The following is an 18119-nucleotide window of genomic DNA, read 5'->3' as shown; positions in this document are numbered from 1 at the left end:
CAGGCATAAGGCCGAGCCTTCCACCCTTTACCAAGTATATAGATGCATTAATTAAGTAAGATATATTGTGATATCCCAACAAGTAAACATGTTCCAACAAGGAACAACACCTCCATGTTCCAACAAGGAACAAACTTCAATCTTCACCTGCAACTAACAATGCTATAAGAGGGGCTGAGCAAAGCGGTAACATAGCCAATCAACGGTTTGCTAGGACATGGTGGGTTAGAGGTTTGACATGGCAATTTGGGAGGCTGACAAGCAAAAGGTAGGCATCGTAGCATTGGCATAGCAAAAGAGCGAGCAAACTAGCATAGCAAAGATAGTAGTGATTTCGAGGGTATGATCATCTTGCCTGAAATCCCGCAAGGAAAAAGAACGAGTCCATGAAGAAGACAAACGGCCGTAGACGAATGAATCCTCACAACTCCGAAACAAAACCGAAGCTAACGAGAGAAGCAACCCGGAAAGAAACAAACAACATAGTAAACAACCAGCACATTAACATGGCATGATGCACAATCAAGTATGATGCATGTCCGGTTTAATGAGGCATGGCATGGAAAAATGAAGCAAACAACACTACAATTTAAGTGGAGCTCAATATGCACGAGTTGCATATTGACGGAACACCACATCAATTATTTAGTTCTCTCTCGGTTAGGCTACCCAACAATATTAACTGTTATTAAACATGGCAAGAGGTGGAGCAAATGAAAACTACCTATCTAGGCAAGTTTAAATGAGGCCGGAACAACAAACAACAATTCCGGTAAATCCCCACATGTCTTTTCGTAGTTTAAAGCAAACATAATTTTTAAACATTTTAAATGTTGTTATCATGATGCGGATGACATAAGCAAGTTTTATGCATTTTTTTATGAAAATGTTGACATAAGCATGTTAAGGAGCATTTGGTCACCATGGCGGAACGAAAGGGGTGCCACGGCAATGATAACGAAAATGGTGCCACGGCAACGATAACGAAAATGGTGCCACGGCAACATTCCGATGATCCGATAACTCATTGAGATACCGGTGCAAAAGAGCAAGTGTGCGGATGTGCGAAACATGCAGAAGATGGTGGGGTGATCCCGTCTACCGGGTTCCCACGGGATAGTGGCATGGAAACGAGTGACAAACGGACACGATGCAAAAACGGGCATCTCATACAACATGCATTCGGTCCACGGACATCGTCTCGGCGTTATACCTTCGAAGCGTGCGTTTTCGGAGCGGTTCGAGTCGTCGAGGGAAGTAGTTTTTCACGGCGACGGTAGAGGTACTCATTCGTTTCGTAGATGTCCAGGGTCGTCGGTAGAGGTACACGTTTCGGAGAGGAACTTGTCGTATCCATGTAGTCGTTCACGTGTGACTGTGGTGTAGTCGTACATGTCGGCGATAGTGGAACTTGGCGGTCTCGACGGTCATCGGGGTACTTGTTGGTCCGGTCTTGGCGTCCGCAATCGTAGTGGTACTTGGCGGTTTCGTGTAGTCGAACTTGACGAAACTCTCAGCAACAGTAGTGGTGCCTATCGTAGTGGAACTTGGCGCATCCAACATCTTCGGGCGTAGAGGTACTTGCAAAAACCGAGATGGTCTTGACGATCCAGCGAGACGACGTGGTTCGGGGCGGTCTCGGTCTTGGCGTCCGTGCGGTAGCCGCGAGCTCATGGCCTACAGCAGCAGCAAGGGGCGGAACGGGTCGGAGACGTCGTGCGCTGATGGTGGTGGCGCAGGGGCTTCACGCGAACAGGGCCACGGCGATGCTGATGGGGAGGCGTGAAGGAGGCAGGGTGCTGGCGAAGGAGGGAGCAGGGGCGATGCTTGGGGCTCGGGGTGGCGCTCGGCAAAAGGAGCAGCTCCGGCGATGGCTGCGGGGTGGAGGAGGCGCGACGGGACGGCTCGGGCAGCGGGATCAGGCGCTGGAGGCGCAGGCGACGGAGAGCCGCCGGAGTTGGCTGCACCGATGGGGTCACCGGCGTGGCTTGGAGAGGAAGAGGGACTGGCCGGCGGCGTGGCTCGAGCGAGAGGCTCTCGCTCCTCTCTGGCGGCAGAGGGAGGAAGCAGCAGCGACGAGGCTCGAGGAAGCCAAGGGGAGGCGTCGCGCACGGGGTGGCCCTCCTGGTGGTCGCCAACGGCGGCGGGTGGCGACGGGGCTCCGGCCTGGTGGCTGCTCGGGGATCCGCAGGCGGGGCTCGCGCCGCGGCGGCGGCTGATAGACGAGGAGGCGGGCGAAGTCGAGGAGGGGCACGTGGCCGCCGGAGTTGAGGACGCGGGGCGGCGTCGGGCGCGCAGGGCGAGGAGGAAGACAGGGCGCGGGGGCGGCGTCTCCCTGGTTCGGCGCGACGAGGAAGAAAAGAGGAGGGGGATCGAGGGAGAGAGATGAGTGCGGCGGCCAGAGGAAGAGATGGGGATCGATGGGAGGGAGAGTGGTTCGGGCTAGGGTTACGGGGAAAGGTGGGGGCGGCTGGGCCTTGGGCTTAGAGGCCGGCTGGGCTACAGGCTGCACTCTCTCTTCTCTCTCTCATTTTCCCATTTAAAACAAAACAGAAAAAGAGAAAGAAAAGAAAGAGAAGGATAGGCAAAGAATTAGCACATGCAAATAATATTCTTGGACTCACAAAAATGCGCTAGTCCCAAGAAAATAGAAGTGAGCAAGATTGCAAGATTAAATTCAAAATCATTTGAATTTAATTCAATAGGTTTGAACTAGGACTAGGTAAAAGGAAGGTCCAAAAATGTTGTGATTTTTGGGGAAGCTCCGGAAAAACAAGAAAGAATATATGGGCAAGGTTTGGAGACCAAACTTGAAGCAGAAAAGGAACGAAATTATTTTGCAAGTGTGTTTGCGGGTGATTCCGAAATAGTGGAATATTTAATATAGCTCCCTAAATATCGGGAGGGTATGTTATAAAGAGAAGTCATCCTTCCCTCGATTTAAATAGATCAAAAGATCTATGCAATTTATTTAGTTGAGTTTTTAAAAAAATAAATGGCATGATGGCAAGATGACATGATGCGATGCAAAAAAAAAAGAGCAAGCACAAAAGAAACACACGGCGAAACTCGGAATAGCTGGAAGGCATCTGAAGCTCCAGTCTTGGGGCGTCACAACACTCCACCACTACGAGAGGATCTCGTCCCGAGATCTAGAATGACACCGGAGAGAAAACGGAAGAGAAAGAGAAGAGGTAAACCAAATTGCTTCTTCGACAAAAGGGTGAAACCAAAGAACCTTGAGAGGTTGAAAAGTTGAAAGAAAGGACATAACAGAGTTGAACACAATTGAGAGCACTGCAGTAGAAAAGAGAAACAAGGAACACCATGTGAACCTTGGAGGTTGGAAAGCTATGAATGACGAGTACAATGGACAAGAAGGAATTGAAATCACTCTGGTTGAAATGAGATAAACAAGAAACAAGGAAGATCAAAATCGGACAGCACTCCAGTTTAAAAGAGACGCATGACTTGATAAGGTGAAAAGAACTTGAAAAGAGGATGCACCACTCCGTTTAAATGGATAAGCACGAAAAGAACATGATCCTCCCAATTCGAGATGATGAGTGAAAAGAGCAACATCACAATGCCTCCGGAAGAAAGAATAGAAGATAAATCATTGGAATAACCGAATGGAGAAGAAAATGCCAACTTCTGCCACAAATGAGCTTGGAAAGCACCCTTCCAAGAAGGTTACAACGGGGTTGTTGGAAAACCAACAACGAAACGAATAAGCTTGTAGTGGGCTTATGGAAAACATCTCAAAACTATGAGGTGACAACCTGCCACTAACTGAAACAATTGCTTGCTTGAGATCAACGAACAGATGAAAACTGCTTTTGCCGAGAGGATAGGAGAAAACTTGGATCATTGATAAGCACCACAATACAACATTCCTTAGGGAAGGCTTTAGGTGAAATATGACACAAGATAACTCCAACAAAGAGATATGGATTTAAAATACCTCATTTTTGACAACATATGAATCATGAAACATGAAGGAAATTGTCAAGAGTGACATAACACCACCTCAAAAGATAAGGTAGGAAGAATTGCACTTCGGATGCAAGAAGAAGAATACTTGAACTCCTCAAAACAAAACATGTGTTGAGCACCATGTTTAATTTTTTGAGTATAGCTTGGCGGGTCATAACTTCGAGAGAAATCTTGAAGAACAATTGAAGAACGAAAAGAATCCTTGACGAACCACCATGTAGAGCCTCCATGAAGAACTCCGGTAATAAAAGGATGATCCAATGGAAGGAAAAAGAAGTTGAAAACACAAGGTGAAACCTTGTAATGATTTAGATGAATCTCCATGGTGATATAATTGCCAGAGCTTGAGACTCCGGGAACACAAAATGAATCAAGTGAAACCGAGAATTTGATGGGCCTCCGGAATAAGGAATTAATATCTTGGGTGAAACAAGAATAAGAATTACATTATGCTTATCCTTCACCATTTAAATTGATGACAATCAACGGATTTGGCATACTACTTATTCTCGTAGAAAGGATTAAGATAGATATTGCGCAAACTTGAGAAAGTCTTCAACGATCCACCGGTAGAATTTAGAAAGTACGAATGCATAGATATGATACACGAAGGAAGAAAACTCTTGAACGAACCACCGGTAGGATTGAAAAGGACGAATAAAAGGTAACGAATCACCGGAAGAATTTGCAAATGAACGAGGATGCTTGAGAGGATTTAGAAACATGAGAGCGCAGAGATCACGAGCTGATTAGAGATCACTTGATGCACCGGTAAAATTGGAGAGTGATAACTGAAAGCTGAGAAAGAATAATCCCGAAATAATGGCCTTCAGAGAATCAAACTGAAAAGACTCCTGAATTTGCACCGGATGGATAAAAAGAATATCTCATAATTGCAAATAATTATGAGAGGATGGCAACAAGCTAGAATCACGAATCTCTGAGAGAGCGGATAGATATGGAGGAAAAGTCTTCATCGGTCTTCAATATCTGAGAATGACGATGAGAAACACCACCAAGAATTATTTAGACACTCCGGAAGAATCCAAACGAAGAGGTTGAGCCAACGGTGAAGAGAATTTGAAAGATCTTGGAGAAAACATTTGACTGATGATAAATCATTCTTACGTCAAACTTTGACAAGAACTTTGAGGATAGCTCCGGGAAAATAAGAGTCAGGTAAGATCCTGGGAACAGACCTGTGGGTTAGGGCCCACTCAAAAGAACACCGTTGAAAAGATTTAAAAGAGATGTTGCACCGGTTGAATTAAATGACTTGAATGAGATACCAATCTCGAAAGAGCTTGAACGAATGCAGAGTGGAAACACGAATCTTCGAGATATCTTGAGCACTCCGGAACAATAGAATAGCGAGAAATGAATAAATATGAGGAGCACCGTCAAGAGAAGGTATTTGAGACGAGAAAAAGGGGATATAATCGACAAATCTTGACTTGAATCCACCGGAGAAGAGAAAGGAATGAGGAATGACGAACTTGAAGCTCCATTAGAATCTTCATGAGAATCACCGGATAAGAACATTGACGGAAAAGAATGGAGAAACTTCCCATCAATAAAATGGATACTCGATTAAGAAATCTGAGTCCTTGAAGAAAAAAGGGTTGGGAGGGCGGGAAAACAAAAACAACTTGGGACGAATGAAACAAACACCGTTGAGAGAACTGAGAGGTGATCTTGCGAATGGGGAGAATGATCGGATCCACTTGAAGAGAGACACACTTGTTGAAAAGGATTGGCAAGACAATCTCGATGATCAAGAAGGATTAGTATTCACATCAGAGTATGAGAACACTGTTTCGGGAAGGTATGGAATCAACACTTGACATTGAAGCAACTCGAATACCACAACTCAAAACAAAAACAAGGGGTTGGCTTGCAGAATAAGCCGGAGCAAACATATGATAGAGATTTCGTCCGAAGTTTTCGTGGTGGGGCCTACACGGGCTCGAGTGTACAGCACCATCATGTACAAGGCAGTGCACATGACATACGAAGTGTCCCCGAACCAGCATAGCCAAGGGTTCTTTAAGACACAACGAGACCACTGTAAAAACGACCGTGAATAGGCGGACCACTAGACGTCGAACCCCAATTTCATATCATACATCTGTCGGAAAGATATCCTAAGAGCTACTTGATTTCCCACCTATGAAACTCCCGAAATTTTCCAGTTATGCAATCAGGTGTTGGGGATACAGGGGAAGCATAATATCTCACCCAAACTAGCAAATCCTACATCCAGCTGTATCCATCCTTCAACACATAACCAAGAAAACTTCGGAAACCATCTACCTCAACCTTCGAAAAGCATCCGTTATACAAGTTATGGCAATACTCCCGTACTCACCTCAGTACTGGGTTATCGGGGTTATCTCACCAACGAACTGCATAAAAGAGATTTTCGATGTCGGCGTACTAAACTCAGGTATTCCAGAACTGCAACGATAAAATTATGATGACAACACCTCAGAGCTCAACTCCCCGGGACACTTCCACAAAACCCCTGACAGGAGGCACCAAGACAATGTTCTCATCATAAAACCATCGGAACGATTCCAAGATACCCGCGTGATCCTAAAAAAAATTTAGTGAAATTTGAGAAGAGAAGAGTCAAAACTCTACGTCAGGATGCCTTACCAGAGCGATGAGGAGACTGGGAAGTAAAAAAGAATTCCTAAACTCTCCGATATATAATTCCTAAATGACTCAAAACATTTTTCTAGACACAACTCGGCCGCTAAAAACGATCAAGCAGTGGGGCTCCTAAGGTCGGGGAAGGCTCTGATTACCAACTTGTAACGCCCTCGATGCGGCTATATCTCCCACGTGTCGAAGCACGACTTAGAGGCATAACCGCATTGAAAGCAATGTCGCAAGTGAGGTAATCTTCACACAACCCATGTAATACATAAGGGAAAGAGATACATAGTTGGCTTACAATCGCCTCTTCACACAATTACATGAATAAAGCATTACATCATCCAGATACAATCAAGGTCCGACTACGGAACCAAAATAAAAGAAGAACCCCAAATGCGACAAAGGTCCCTGATCGACCCCAACTGGGCTCCACTACTGATCAACTAGAACGAAACAACACAAAGGGCAAGATCTTCATCGAGCTCCTCCTTGAGCTTGGTTGCGTCACCTGTTCGGTAACATAGGCACCTGCAAACTGGTTTTGGAAGTATCTGTGAGCCACGGGGACTCAGCAATCTCGCACCCGCGAGATCAAGACTATTTAAGCTCATAGGAAGGATGGAGTAATGAGGTGGAACTACAGCAAGCGACTAGCATATATGGTGGCTACAATCGCAAAAGAGAGCAAGAAGAGAGGGCAAAGCACGGTCGATAAAAGTATGATCAAGAAGTGATCCTATAGCAACCTACGTCAAGCATAACTCCAACAACCGTGTTCACTTCTCGAACTCCGCCGGAAAGAGACCATCACGGTTACACACACGGTTGATGTATTTTAATTAAGGTCAACTTCGGGTTTTCTACAACCGGACGTTAACAAATTCCCATCTGCCCATACCCGCGGGCACGGCTTTTGAAAGATAATACCCTGCAGGGGTGTCCCAACTTAGCCCATCACAAGCTCTCACGGTCAACGAAGGAATAGACCTCCACCCGGGACACTCCGATCAGACTCGGTATCCCGGTACAACAAGACATTTCGACAGGGTAAAACTAAACCAGCAACACCGCCCGAATGTGCCGACAAATCCCGATAGGAGCTGCACATATCTCTTTCTCAGGGCACACTCAGATGAGCGCTCCATACAACTAAAACCAAACCTCGAGTTTCCCCGAGGGGGCGCTGCACAGGACTCTAGTTCGGACCAACACTCAGAGGAGCACTGGCCCGGGGGGGGGGGTTAAAAAATGATGACCCATAGAGTTTGCAGAACCCTAGGGAAAGAAAAGGCTAGGTGGCAAATGGTAAAACCAATGTTGGGCATTGCTGGAAGAGCTTTACTTAAGGCGAACTGTCAAGGGGTTCCCATTATAGCCCAACCGCGTAAGGGACGCAAAATCCGGGAACATAACACCGATATGACGGAAACTAGGGCGGCAAGAATGGAACAAAACACCAGGCATAAGGCCGAGCCTTCCACCCTTTACCAAGTATATAGATGCATTAATTAAGTAAGATATATTGTGATATCCCAACAAGTAAACATGTTCCAACAAGGAACAACATCTCCATGTTCCAACAAGGAACAAACTTCAATCTTCACCTGCAACTAACAATGCTATAAGAGGGGCTGAGCAAAGCGGTAACATAGCCAATCAACGGTTTGCTAGGACATGGTGGGTTAGAGGTTTGACATGGCAATTTGGGAGGCTGACAAGCAAAAGGTAGGCATCGTAGCATTGGCATAGCAAAAGAGCGAGCAAACTAGCATAGCAAAGATAGTAGTGATTTCGAGGGTATGATCATCTTGCCTGAAATCCCGCAAGGAAAAAGAACGAGTCCATGAAGAAGACAAACGGCCGTAGACGAACGAATCCTCACAACTCCGGAATGAAACCGAAGCTAACGAGAGAAGCAACCCGGAAAGAAACAAACAACATAGTAAACAACCAGCACATTAACATGGCATGATGCACAATCAAGTATGATGCATGTCCGGTTTAATGAGGCATGGCATGGAAAAATGAAGCAAACAACACTACAATTTAAGTGGAGCTCAATATGCACGAGTTGCATATTGACGGAACACCACATCAATTATTTAGTTCTCTCTCGGTTAGGCTACCCAACAATATTAACTGTTATTAAACATGGCAAGAGGTGGAGCAAATGAAAACTACCTATCTAGGCAAGTTTAAATGAGGCCGGAACAACAAACAACAATTTCGGTAAATCCCCACATGTCTTTTCGTAGTTTAAAGCAAACATAATTTTTAAACATTTTAAATGTTGTTATCATGATGCGGATGACATAAGCAAGTTTTATGCATTTTTTTATGAAAATGTTGACATAAGCATGTTAAGGAGCATTTGGTCACCATGGCGGAACGAAAGGGGTGCCACGGCAACGATAACGAAAATGGTGCCACGGCAACGATAACGAAAATGGTGCCACGACAACATTCCGATGATCCGATAACTCATTGAGATACCGGTGCAAAAGAGCAAGTGTGCGGATGTGTGAAACATGCAGAAGATGGTGGGGTGATCCCGTCTACCGGGTTCCCACGGGATAGTGGCATGGAAACGAGTGACAAACGGACACGATGCAAAAACGGGCATCTCATACAACATGCATTCGGTCCACGGACATCGTCTCGGCGTTATACCTTCGAAGCGTGCGTTTTCGGAGCGGTTCGAGTCGTCGAGGGAAGTAGTTGTTCACGGCGACGGTAGAGGTACTCATTCGTTTCGTAGATGTCCAGGGTCGTCGGTAGAGGTACACGTTTCGGAGAGGAACTTGTCGTATCCATGTAGTCGTTCACGTGTGACCGTGGTGTAGTCGTACATGTCGGCGATAGTGGAACTTGGCGGTCTCGACGGTCATCGGGGTACTTGTTGGTCCGGTCTTGGCGTCCGCAATCGTAGTGGTACTTGGCGGTTTCGTGTAGTCGAACTTGACGAAACTCTCAGCAACAGTAGTGGTGCCTATCGTAGTGGAACTTGGCGCATCCAACATCTTCGGGCGTAGAGGTACCTGCAAAAACCGAGATGGTCTTGACGATCCAGCGAGACGACGTGGTTCGGGGCGGTCTCGGTCTTGGCGTCCGTGCGGTAGCCGCGAGCTCATGGCCTACAGCAGCAGCAAGGGGCGGAACGGGTCGGAGACGTCGTGCGCTGATGGTGGTGGCGCAGGGGCTTCACGCGAACAGGGCCACGGCGATGCTGATGGGGAGGCGTGAAGGAGGCAGGGTGCTGGCGAAGGAGGGAGCAGGGGCGATGCTTGGGGCTCGGGGTGGCGCTCGGCAAAAGGAGCAGCTCCGGCGATGGCTGCGGGGTGGAGGAGGCGCGACGGGACGACTCGGGCAGCGGGATCAGGCGCTGGAGGCGCAGGCGACGGAGAGCCGCCGGAGTTGGCTGCACCGATGGGGTCACCGGCGTGGCTTGGAGAGGAAGAGGGACTGGCCGGCGGCGTGGCTCGAGCGAGAGGCTCTCGCTCCTCTCTGGCGGCAGAGGGAGGAAGCAGCAGCGACGAGGCTCGAGGAAGCCAAGGGGAGGCGTCACGCACGGGGTGGCCCTCCTGGTGGTCGCCAACGGCGGCGGGTGGCGACGGGGCTCCGGCCTGGTGGCTGCTCGGGGATCCGGCAGGCGGGGCTCGCGCCGCGGCGGCGGCTGATAGACGAGGAGGCGGGCGAAGTCGAGGAGGGGCACGTGGCCGCCGGAGTTGAGGACGCGGGGCGGCGTCGGGCGCGCAGGGCGAGGAGGAAGACAGGGCGCGGGGGCGGCGTCTCCCTGGTTCGGCGCGACGAGGAAGAAAAGAGGAGGGGGATCGAGGGAGAGAGATGAGTGCGGCGGCCAGAGGAAGAGATGGGGATCGATGGGAGGGAGAGTGGTTCGGGCTAGGGTTACGGGGAAAGGTTGGGGCGGCTGGGCCTTGGGCTTAGAGGCCGGCTGGGCTACAGGCTGCACTCTCTCTTCTCTCTCTCATTTTCCCATTTAAAACAAAACAGAAAAAGAGAAAGAAAAGAAAGAGAAGGATAGGCAAAGAATTAGCACATGCAAATAATATTCTTGGACTCACAAAAATGCGCTAGTCCCAAGAAAATAGAAGTGAGCAAGATTGCAAGATTAAATTCAAAATCATTTGAATTTAATTCAATAGGTTTGAACTAGGACTAGGTAAAAGGAAGGTCCAAAAATGTTGTGATTTTTGGGGAAGCTCCGGAAAAACAAGAAAGAATATATGGGCAAGGTTTGGAGACCAAACTTGAAGCAGAAAAGGAACGAAATTATTTTGCAAGTGTGTTTGCGGGTGATTCCGAAATAGTGGAATATTTAATATAGCTCCCTAAATATCGGGAGGGTATGTTATAAAGAGAAGTCATCCTTCCCTCGATTTAAATAGATCAAAAGATCTATGCAATTTATTTAGTTGAGTTTAAAAAAAAATAAATGGCATGATGGCAAGATGACATGATGCGATGCAAAAAAAAAAGAGCAAGCACAAAAGAAACACACGGCGAAACTCGGAATAGCTGGAAGGCATCTGAAGCTCCGGTCTTGGGGCGTCACAATGAGTCCACAGTAGTAGGTTGACAAAAATACATGATGAGGAAACAACTATATTGAGATGAGAATGCAACCAAACACACCCACACGCTTTGTGCTACAGTGACTGATCTGCACCGTCTGAGTTTGATCCAACAGTCATGTTGCGCCGAGACATGGACATGCCCATGCAGAGGGCGCCTAAACACCATCGAAGTCCCTCTGCTTCTCGAGGCGCACGACGTTGGTGATGCAGGGTGCAACCGCCCGCAGAGCCCGCTCCCGGTCGACGGGAGCCAGTGTCAGGCGCCTCACCTCGGACTCCATGATCTACTGCGCCGCCATGGCACCAGGTAGAAGCAATGGGGAGAGGAAGCAAAGGGGGCGAAACAGCTGAAAGGCAATGCAATCTACGGGAAGGCAGAGGGAGCGGCGAATCTTTTGGCTTTCACCACGGTAAAACACCAGTCGACAACTTCTCACATCAGGGAGCAGTGGGTTTTTACAGGCGGAGTCATCGTGACTAATTGCTGCCACGCCTGCTCCCATCAATAAAAAAAAATCCTGCCGCACATGCTCCCGTCAATCAAAAAATTAAAAATCCTGTCGCACCCAAACACCAGAGCAACGCCGCGGTGGATATTTAAATTTACCTACCGGCAAGTAGATAAAAAAAGGGGTGAAAAAACAAATGTGGCGGCGGCCTAGCTAATCGGTCGAACTAGCCCAACTAGCTAGCCACCGTGCTTCACTGATGTACTCGGCGGGAAAGGTGGTCTTTCATGATTTGACGACTCATTTACTTGCTTCGGCGCTACGACTGAGGAGGACCCAGAAAACACGCGGTAGGGCATCCCACGTCAGGAAGAATATATGCGTGCACCACCCGGGAGGACCCCGAAACCACGCGGTAGTGTGTGCCACGTCTCGGCATGGAGGAAAAATGTGTGTGTAAAAATATACTGTATCAGACGTAGTACCTATGGTTCGACCTCGGGACCCAGCCAGTCGGTCGAAAACACCCCACTAGCCACACAACTTCGTCATTCAAACATGGCACTGAGGATAGATGTGGTTAGCTCCATCTCGACCAGCCACAACGTCTCTTGTTCTAGGCGATTCTTCTATTTTCCAAGCTTTTTTTAGTTGTAATAACAGCACGGCAAGCTAGCGCCGCTCTTCGTGTGTGCCCGTGCAAAGGTTAGATGATGGAGAGACGAGAGATTGAGATCGCAGACCTGGGACCCACCAGTAAGTGAGACAACGGTCATGCACATGTTGACGAGGCACTCCCTCTACTCTACTCAACGCAAGTATTGTATAAAATCAAGTTATGGGACAAAGCCAACAACCGTTCGTTTTTTCAGGCTATCGACTTACGCTTTGTAGTCCAGGTTGCCAGTTCGAATCTTGTCTTTCAGATTTGTTAGTTTTAGGTCCAAATTTGATTAATGACAAGTGGGACCCCCGTGTGTTGTTCCGATATTTCAGTGTAGGATGGTTTTTTTGAACAAACACTTTGCACGGTTAGACAAGTAACTGCACGAGTTACACGTTTTTTGCAAGTTTACGAACAAAAATGATAGCGGCATAGAATATCACATCCACCCCGCAGCTTAGATACTATGGTGATACGAGTTTTTACACCGTTGGAAGTGAGATCCAATGGCTTGGGAGTAGTCTTTGTAATTATGAGCAATTTCCAAACTCTCCAAAGGTTTTTTTTGCAAATAAAACATTCAGGCCTCGTGTGTGCCGCTGCATCTTCGATCCAACGGCTCCCCGATGCTCATATTAGGTGCTCCCCGTAGCTCAATTACCCGCTACGGTGATATGAGCATCTAGGTCGTATGATCAGTGATCAGATGACACATGCGTAGTACTTGTACTTTCTGCGCATTTCTCAAACTCTATCAGCCGTATATTGCAAAAACGTTCAAACCTCCTACTGTGGGCCGATAGATCTCAGTGAACTCGTATCACCATAGAATCTACGGTGTGGGAGAACCTCATACTCTCCCGTGGGAGAAAACATAAGGTGCTATCGCAGCTTGGATGCTACGGTGATACGAGCTTCGAGGTTGTTGGATATGGGATCAAAGGGCATCTAAGTAGTTTTTGTACAAATTGTGTGCAATTCTCAAACTCATCAAGGTTTCCTGCAAAAATATTAAGACACATCATGTGAGCTGCTATATCTCAGATCTACAAGCTCCAAGCAACTCGTATCGGCATATAGCATCTAAGGTATGGGGGCACATGGTATTCTCCCGGGGAGGAGGGGTGGGGGTGCACAACCAATCGGTGGTTGGGAGGGTGGGGACAAATATAATCTAAACAACCCTAAACAGAGCTCCACAATTTTATCTAAGGTCGAGGGGTTGACCCCCGACAATCATAGCTCCGCCTAAACACAACATTTGCATGTACAACTGTAGTACTAGACTTAATATTCATGTTTCAGTTTCATGTTCATTTTAAATATTGAACTGAGGACCACGGATGTCTTACATTTTACTCCCTTTGTTCCTAAATATTTGTCTTTTTAGAGGCTTCAAATGGACTGGCACATACGTATGTATATAGACATATTTTAGAGTCTAGATTCACTCATTTTGCTCCGTATGTAGTCACTTGTTGAACTCTCTAAAAGACTAATATTTAGGAATAGAAGGAGTATTTTTGAATTCGTGTCATACATGCATGGTTTGGAAAAATAGATGCACTATACTTATTGGAATATTGTTGTGTTCATGCGTGTGTGTCTCTGTATGTGTGTGTGTGGTCATATGCTTGATACATACAAAGTTTTCTCACCTCCATATTGTTCATCTTTTAAATTTGAATTTGCATTGGAAAACATACTAGGGATACGATGAAATGTGAAATCCACATTGATATCACTATATCACAAACTCACTCTAATTCAACAACTCGTCATAAATCAATTACCACGTTGAGATTAGTATTTGCAAGGAAAATACGAGTATTGTAATACACATAGATTTGTTCGGCAATTTAAAAGGTTCTTTTCGTATTCTCGAATGGTAGGACCCAACGGCATACCAGCCAGACCTTGGCTCGTGTTGATCCTAAAAAAACCGGGCTCGTGTCCTTCGGTGGCGTGCGTGGTACGCACATTAGGCAACCCCAACCAGTCGAGCCTCAGCGTTTCAAGTCGAAATATCTGGCGGCCAGAATTCCAGCCTGAGGAAATTCCCCTCATGTCCCCAGTCCATAACGACTACCGATGAACAACGGAGGGATGCTTTAGTAACTAGACAACATTATACCTACCATGCCGAGCACGGTTCAATTCCCTCGGTCGCCGCTCGTCAAGGTCACCCGTCAACTGCATTGCCTAGTACTACTACTACTACACCAGGATGAGCACATAATTGAGCCCGTTTGTTCATGCCTAGTACTTGAGTTAATATATCAGGCAATGCACTGGTACAGAGGGATTATCCTTTTACTCTGGATATATAACTTGTCTGAAGTCTAACTAAGCAAAATGTTTGACGAAATCCTTTCTTAAGAAATACAACAGGACAGATGTATGGCTTGAAAATTTATTGCATGATGCAGGTTATGATATTGTTTCAAATCCTGGATCTTAAATTTCAGAAAATCCAAAAGTGAGCATAAATTCTTGAAACTAAGCATGGTCACGTGATATGGCACAAATATTACTTTGTAAATTTTTTCTTCAATTTGAGACAAGCTGCTTATGACAAGTTGCACAAATGAAGAGCCAAGGTATTTTGGAACAAAGACCTATCATGTTAAGGCGAATGCTTTCACTATTGAAACCGTGGGCGTTTACGTGCCGCCACGAGTCCCCGCTTCTCATCGGCAGGTGCCATCCGAGCAAGCGTGTGAGTCGACGGGAGGCATGCGAGCAGACCACTGTGTCGGTTGTCAGAGAGGCGTGCGAGCAGATCGCTGTGCAGGCTCACCGGGAGGCGAGCCCTTTGACCAGGCTCCGCCGCCCACCATCGTCCCAACTGCTCCCACTTTTAATGTCACCGGCGCCACAGTTTAAAATCAACCCCGCACTACCCGGTATCTCTACAATCCTCTCTCTTCCTCTCTGATTCTCCTGTCGTCTACCTCCAACTAGCATGACCTAAACGTACGCCATGCCGCATCACGATGGACTGCCCTTAGTGTTCCAGTTTCCTAAGGAAGACACCCAGCCGGAGTCTCAAGAACATAAGGCGCTTTGGCACGATCTTGAACTGGCCTTGCGGGAAGACGCCGTGCCTGTCCCCGCTCCTATTATGGCTCCTGTTGCCCCGACTGCGCCAGCGCCCATCACCGTGGCATTGATGGGCTGGGAGCTGCACATTGTCACCGAGCTTGATCCCACGGGGTTCCACGAGGTCCCCGCCGAGTTTCACACGCCCGTGCACCTGCCAGCGCATGCGCCTGCGCGTGCACTGACACGCACGCCCATGCCAGTGCCCGTGCACCTGCCAGCGCATGCGCCTGCGCGTGCACTGACGTGCGCACCCGTGCACACGAATGTCTCCGCCGTGCCGTTGACAGCGCCTGTCCCCGCGCGGGTGCCAGTGCCCCCCTCAGCGGCATGGATGGCCGCCGTCGACCGCTTCCTTGCACCAACGCCAGTCGCCTCCTCCCACCAGTTGACTCGCTCCGAAGTCCAGAACATTTTGGCCTTCCTTGAAGCTAGGCCAACGTCCAGGAGTACGCCAACAACGGCGCAAGAGCCACCGTCGCCGTCGGTCAGTGGCCCGACGACACACAGAGCACGACAGAGAAGCCGCTTCCCACCGCGAGACGCCCCCGCCGCCGCCGCATAATCTAAATTTGCCATGAAAAACGTTTGGATTGCCATGCTTAAAATCCGAACGTTTATCATTTCTGTTTATTTTATATCGATCGTCGTATAATTTAAAGTCGGAGTCAGACTGAACGAAATGTATGGTTTGATCGATTGAATGTTCTGCTAGAGCCGTATCAAATTAAATATAAAACGTCATCAAGCCACATGTATTCCTTGTCATCCAACGACCTAGACTGCTTCAATGTCGAGCGCTCAACACGTTTAGCGTGCAGTTAATTTCATGCCAAAAATAGTGTTAATCACATGACAACACGCAAATAATATCCTAGTAGTTAATATCCGCATGCACTTAATATACTTCCAAATTAACGTGCATTGCACGTACACACTGACTAGTGCTGCTAGTACGTGAAACTGGTGCCGTGACTTGTGAACGCGTCTAGATATGGTCAACGGCAACATCGCCCGCGAGTTCTTTCTGTTTGCCCGTGCGTCTAAACGTAGAAGGGGAGTAGAGAGAGAGAGAGAGCACACATGAAACCCACCAGTAAATGAAGGCAAATAGTACTAAAAATAATATTATGTATTATCCGTTAATTAGGCCGTGGTAATATAAAAACATTATCTGAACATAGGGGGTACAACAAACATTTCTATTCTACGTATGTTGCCTATTGACATGCGGCTTGAAGGCCCGGTCGCATGTTCGATCCTCGTCCTTTATTTTTTAAATTGTATATGGGTCCAAATTTGTTTCATGAGATGTGGGCCCCTCGGTGTGTAGTTTGTAGCACTTTAATTTGTGGGTCGAAATTTGTTCCATTCCAAGTGGACTATCGGTGTGTAGTTTTGTAGCTTATTTATAATAATTAAAGAGAACAACATAGTTTTTTTAATAATACCATGGTGCGACGTTGAAGGCGAGAAAGGACGTGCGAGAGAGCGATGACCGAGCCAAAGGGAAATCAACTAGGGGAGTTGCGTGGGTTGCAACGGTGTTTGGAGTAGTTGTGGGCCGAATGCTACGAAAACATAATCTAAACCGACCGGAATAAATGCCTACACAAATTAATCCAAGGTTGGAGTGCCCCTCGCAATGTAAATAGCTCCGGCTTTGCAAGGGATGGAGAGGTAGTAGCTTCAACGCGTGGAAGATACGGTGTGAGAAAGCGAGGTCAATCAAGAGACATATAGATAGAGAGACAAAGTGAGTGTGGTCATTGAACAAATATATATGCTCTGGAGAGATATTGTCCAATTGAGCTTTTTGGCAAGGGTGAGGGCTGTAAGATAGAGCTTGAGAGATGATCCACTCACAGACGTGTAGATATATTCTATGCGTGGGAGGAAGCAAGGTCAACCGATCACATAGGGTCGCCGTGCGATCGAAAGAGTGAGACGGGTTGGAGAGAGTGACCTAGATAGACGATGTGCGTGAGAGAGTATACAATTTGAATAGGTCGAATTCGGCTCAAACATGGTGATATATCATTTTTGTCCGAGAAGGAGCGAGGTCAATCGAGACATACAGACACACACACACAGAGAGAGAGATAGAGATAGAGAGAGAGAGAGAGAGATTGAGTGAACATGGCCCACCATGAGGTCGAAAGAGTGGCGGCGGCTTGGATGGACTGACCTAGATAGACAATCTGCGTGAGAGAGTAAAAAGTGTGTCGATCGAGGCCCGAACAGGGAGATATATAATTTGTGTGTGAAAGAAAACGAGGTTAAACGAGACTCAGATAAAGAGAGCGAGATTGAGCAAGTGTGGCCCGCCGTGCGGAAGAAAGAGCGAGACAGTCTCGAGGGAGTGACCTAGATATACAACGTGCGTGCGCACGAGAGGTTGGGGGGTTAGGTAGGCAATGCATGTATTTAGCGCAAGAGGGTGATAGGGAGAGGGGGGAGAGAGAGCTCGGCATGGGGTGCAATGGCGGGTGTGTGAGGTAAATACATTTGGTAACAGAGTGGAAAAAGGGGTTGTGTAGTTGAGAGACATAGAGATCGAAACATGGAGAGAAAGAATGAACATGTGTTGGAAATCGATAGCTTCCTAAGGTGGTTAGGAGAGGAAGATTGACCGATACAGGATGTATGTAG

Source organism: Triticum dicoccoides, chromosome 5A (assembly GCF_002162155.2).
Source record: "Triticum dicoccoides isolate Atlit2015 ecotype Zavitan chromosome 5A, WEW_v2.0, whole genome shotgun sequence".
Taxonomy (NCBI): domain Eukaryota; kingdom Viridiplantae; phylum Streptophyta; class Magnoliopsida; order Poales; family Poaceae; genus Triticum; species Triticum dicoccoides.
The sequence above is the reverse complement of the archived record's forward strand: the minus strand, read 5'-3'. Positions refer to the sequence as shown.